This window comes from Dendrobates tinctorius, unplaced genomic scaffold (assembly GCF_039654945.1).
Source record: "Dendrobates tinctorius isolate UK_male_01 unplaced genomic scaffold, ASM3965494v1 ptg000358l, whole genome shotgun sequence".
Classification (NCBI taxonomy): Eukaryota; Metazoa; Chordata; class Amphibia; order Anura; family Dendrobatidae; genus Dendrobates; species Dendrobates tinctorius.
Window position 1 is genome coordinate 1,104,815 of NW_027362024.1, and position 5,747 is coordinate 1,110,561.

The window sequence follows — 5,747 nt, forward strand, 5'->3', positions numbered from 1 at the left end:
GACTGTAATCTGATTTTTATCATCTAATCCTGGTTCATTATCCCTCAACAAATCTGATCTTGATTTTTTAGTAGAAATAAATAAAGCCCACTTAAGAGATTTATTAGAGGACCCGCTCTGCTTCAACCTATCAAATATAACTCCACATTCTGAATGGAAGGAAATTTCAGTCGAACACAATCTACGTGTTCACATATTGACTACTGTATTGTCCTCATCACAGACACTACTTACTACCATATGACACCATTATTTACTCTCACAATGCACTGCAGCTACTCCTATTAACCTTTGTGTATGCCAACCATACCTGCTAATGGCTCTGATGTCATTTTATGTCTCCATTCTGGCTAGAGCTCCCATAAGGTCATCTCATTAGCTGCAAAGTTAGTTAGCGAAAGATTGTCCATGATGGCAGCTCAGTCTGACATGGCTCTTTAATATATTTAGTACTGATCATTCTCGTACAATGAGTGTTTTTTAACATGGCCAAACATGAGGAATGACAAGGGGTTGTCCTAGTAGTGGTCAACACCTTTAAGAACAATTTTGAGTTAAAATATTTCCAACATTTTGAACATGAAAAAAGCTTCTCCCCGTATGACTTCCCTGAAGTTTATTAAGAGTTGATTTCGGCAGAAAACATTTCCCACATTAAGAACATGAAAAAGGTTTCTCCCCTGTGTGAGTTTTTTGGTGACTAAGAAGAGATGGTTTCTTCACAAAACATTTCCCACATTCCGAACAAGAAAAAGGCTTCTCCCCTGTGTGAGTTCTCTGGTGCTTAAACAAATTTGATTTCCAGTTAAAACATTTCCCACATTCTGAACAGGAAAAAGGCTTCTCCCCCGTGTGAGTCCTTTCGTGCTTAAACAAATCTGATTTCCAGGTAAAACATTTCCCACATTCTGAACAGGAAAAAGGCTTCTCCCCTGTGTGAGTTCTATGGTGATGAACCAAATGTGATTTCTTTGTAAAACATTTCCCACATTCTGAACAGGAAAAAGGCTTCTCCCCTCTGTGAGTTCTTTGGTGACTAAGAAGAGATGATTTCCTCACAAAATATTTCCCACATTCTGAACAGGAAAAAGGCTTCTCGCTCGTGTGAGTTCTTTGGTGCTTAAACAAATCTGATTTCCAGTTAAAACATTTCCCACATTCTGAACAGGAAAAAGGCTTCTCCGCTGTGTGAGTTCTTTGGTGCCTAACTAAATTTGATTTCTCGTTAAAACATTTCCCACATTCTGAACAGCTAAAAGGCTTCTCCCCTGTGTGAGTTCTTTGGTGCCTAACCAAATCAGATTTCTTTGTAAAACATTTCCCACATTCTGAACAGTATAAAGCCTTCTCCCCCATGTGAGTTCTTTGGTGCCTAACCAAATCAGATTTCTGGCTAAAATACTTCCCACATAGTGAGCAGCAAAAAGGCTTTTCCCTTGTGTGAGTTCTTTGGTGCTTAAACCAATCTGATTTCTTTGTAAAACATTTCCCACATTCTGAACATGAAAAAAGGTTCTCCCCGTGTGAGTTCTTTGGTGCCTAACCAAATTTGATTTCTGGCTAAAACATTTCCCACATTCCGAACATGAATATGGCTTCTCTGCTGTGTGAGTTCTCTCATGTGTAACAAGATGTGAATTCTGAGTAAAACATTTCCCACATTCTGAACAGGAAAATCTATTCTCTGTTATGTGAATTTTTTCATGTTTAAGAAAAGTCTTTTCAAGAAAACTATTTCCATATTCTGAACATGAAAATGGCTCCTTTCCTTTAGAATCAATTAATTTTTTAATCCTTATTTTGTGACTTTTATTTTCCTTAGTAGTTGGTAATGAACCAAAAGATGGGACCTGTTTCATAGTATCAGATGACAGGGATAATGATATATCTGGAGTAATGGCATTCACTTCAATTGTATCCTGTGAGATCTCAAGATCATCAGATTTAAAAATTGAAGATGTCAGCGTTCCCTCTGATCTCCTGGTACAGTCCTCTGCTAAAAATGAAACCAATTAATAATTTTGAATAAAAATTCCTCAAATTTTATACTTTTGGACATTTCTACTTAAGCTGTCCATAAAAAATACAAGCTTTTTAAGAAATATTAAATTATTCACCAAGACAATGACAGTTCACAGTCTAATCAAAAGCCTCATAGCATGAACCAGCGCATCATGGTGTTCAATGGTTTGTTCATTCTGCTTCCCAAACATGGAATAAAAAGCCACCAAACAATGTGAGTGTGAGTATAATATAACTAGTTTTTCTTCTCACCATGGTGTTGAGCCTATAAATCCATCGACTCTCCACTTGTGATAACACTCGAAACAGATCACCACCCCTCATACCCAAGGATACCTGATCCACTGCAAAAATTTTCAAACCTTTAGCTTCAGAGTTGTGGAAGGTTCTAAAATGTCTTGGGAGCGTCTTTAGTTGTTCTTCATCTTTGGCTTCCTTAGCTTTTTCTATGTCACGAACATGCTCGCGAACTCTTATTCTGAATTCCCTTGTGGTCATTCCGATATAAATCTTACCACAAGGGCAATTTGCATAATAGATCACTCCCTTTGAGGAGCAAGTTAAGCATTTTCTAATTGAAAATGTCTTAGAGTAATCTGAATTGCTAAAGCTGTTGGTCTTAAGCGTATTTGCACACGCCTTGCAGCTTCGACAGGGAAAAAATCCTTTAATTTCCCCACAAATCCCTTTTTGCACTTTTTGTTTAGGAGCTAAATAACTCCGTACCAGCAGATCCGATAAATTCCTAGACCTTTTGGCTGTAATACAAGGTCTTTCTGATAAAGTTTTTTTAAAAATTGGATCTGTATGTAGTACATGCCAATGTACATGCCAATGTACTACTAATTAATGTAGTACATTAATTATGTTTGTGAATTTACTCCATTGTTCATTAAATGGGGTGATCAACCTCACTTGATTGTTATCTGCCATTTGAATTTTTTTGTTATACAGCAGTTGATCCCTCGGTATATGCTGGACTTTATTATAGGCATAACGAATTGCCCTATGTCCATAACCTCTTTCACGAAACCTTGTATATAAATCTGCTGCTTGTTTTTGATACGTTTGTTCTGACGAACATATCCTCTTGGCTCGAAGGTATTGTCCCACAGGGATTGAGCGAATAGTAGATTTTAGATGAGAGGAACCTGCATGCAAAATTGAATTTGTTGCAGTCGGCTTCCTAAATATATCTGTAGAGATTGAGCCATCATCATTCTTTAGGATATCAATATCCAAAAAGTTAACCCTATGTCCATATGAATAGGTGAGATTTATATTTAAATTATTGTTATTCAAGGCTACCATCAGGGTTTTCAACTCATCTATTGAACCTTCCCAAACAAACAGAACATCATCAATAAATCTCATCCAATTATGGACTTTCTCTATACCTGTCACCGGAGAACACTGAAAAATTTCCCTCTCCCAAAATCCCAAAAATAAATTAGCGTAAGCAGGAGCACACGCCGCCCCCATAGCTGTACCCTGTGTTTGCAAAAAAAACTTGATCTTTAAAAATAAAACAATTGTGTGCTAAAATAAATTTTAATAAATTCAAAATCAGGGTGACTAAGGGGGGATCTAGATTGCTATTCTGTAGAAACCACGAAACCGCCTCAAGTCCCTGGTCATGACGGATGGAGGTGTATAAAGCCTCAACATCCGCCGTGACCAGGATCATATCTTCATCAAGATGTATTTGATCTAATCTCCGTAGTGCCGCTATAGTATCAAGAATATGAGATGGCAACGTGTTCACCAATGGTTTCAAATAGAAATCAATTATTCGGCAAATGAGTTCACTCAGGCCCTCATTGCCCGATACTATTGGGCGGCCAGGCGGATCATCCACATTTTTATGAATCTTTGGAATTAAATATAGGGTTGGCAACTTAGGTTTTAATGATTGAATAGTGTCCAATAGTGATTTAGGAATAACACCACACTCATAAGCATTGGATAAGATATCAATAAGTTCTCTCTGGTATTCAAGCAAAGGTACATGGGTCAGTTTTTTATAACAGTTTACATCAGACAAAAGTATATGGGCCTGTTTCTCATAAAGCTCCAATGGCCAAATTACTAAATTTCCTCCTTTATCTGCTTTTTTAAAAATCACATCAGTCCAGCCTTGCAATTCTGCGATTATTTTTCTTTCATTTTTGTTAGCTGGACTAGCATAATAATTATTTTTCAACTTTTCTATATCTTGTGTCACTAATTTAACAAAAATGTCAACAGCTGGACATGAATTTATAGTGGGAAATTTTTTTGATTTGTTAAACAGAGAAACGGGGAAAGAAATCACCGACTCAACGGGGTAGTTTTCTTCAGCTAGAGATTCTAAAATTTCAAGAGCTGCCTTTTCCTCATCCGAATTAAGTTGCAATCCCATGTTATTTTTCTCATGGAATCTTTTAAGTATCAACTTCCTCGCAAATAGATGCACATCTTTTATTGCCGTGAAGGAATCTAATTGTTGACATGGAGAAAAGGTTAGTCCCTTTTCCAATAATTCAATCTGTTTGTTCGAAAGAATATGTGAGGAAAGATTTATTACCTTGGGTTTATCATTTTTCCTAGTGCCAAAATTGGTTTGGTACCTTGCTGTACCTCTGGCTCTGCCACCAAATCTTGTTCTCACACGTCTAGGAGTATAATATTCCCTTTCGTGAATGGAGGCAGCACTACTCGAAATCGAAGAAATAGAGGAAACTGAAGGACTCCTAGTAGAGGATTGAATATTATTTTCCTCAGAGAGTTTATTTTGCCAACGAAAAACTCTTTTCTGATTGTAATCTTGTACGTCACGTTGGTATTTCTTCATTTTATTTTTACTGATCTGATTTTCCCATTTTTCTAGATCTTGATCAAGGTCACGATAAAATTTATCCAAAGTCTCCTTAGGTATTTTGGCCACCAGCTCAACCTGTAATTTATTAAGTTCCTCATCAATTTCCTTCAAAATCCCAGTGTTTTTTGTATTAATAATTTCCATAAAGGAAAAAGAGCATGCTGAGGAAACACTCTCCCATTTAGTAATCAATTCAAGATCATCAAGCCCAAAAGTCGGATAAAGCTGTATACGAAGACCTCGAGGTATAATCTTCTGTTTGATGTAGTTATCTATAGATGTTTTAGTCCACCATATGCGTGTTTTCTTATTTGTCAAATTTTTATATTTAGACAACAGTCCCTTTTCATCATTCTGGGTATCATTAAAATTAGCAGAAACACTCTGTTTAAACAAATCAGACGCTTTCACTTGCCAAGCTTTCTCTTTGGCTTTAAAGTCCATTAGGGGAATCAAACTGTTATAAAACAGAACATACAAATTAAGTACAAATATCCCAAACACTGGAAAGATAATAAAGGGCTCAACTCGCTGAACAATACAAAATAAATAGAATCTCATGCAAGAACTATTAAGCACAACAAGAGATCAAAATAGAGTTTTTCAAAGCTCAAATACAATTTATTGAAATGATAATAAACAGAGCATGAGTGCTAATATAGGTTGCAGCAGACATAAACAGGATTGGTATTCCATATTCAATTGGTCCTCTTTTGTGCGCATGCCCAGTTTTGTCCTCACTAGGAGTCTTCGGACGTGCTCAGTAGGTGTTTGGCCGTTTCTGGCTGCTTAGCAGCTCGAGCTGCCTTCCTGCCGTTGAGCGCTGATGATAGACTCCCTGTTTGTTAGGGGGACTCTACAGCGC

General features: G+C 37.0%; 1 pseudogene; it reads right to left on the reverse strand.

The window, feature by feature from the left end:
- Positions 1-537: 537 nt before the first annotated feature.
- LOC141075500 (uncharacterized) lies at positions 538-5,326 on the reverse strand (annotated as a pseudogene).
- Positions 5,327-5,747: the final 421 nt, after the last annotated feature.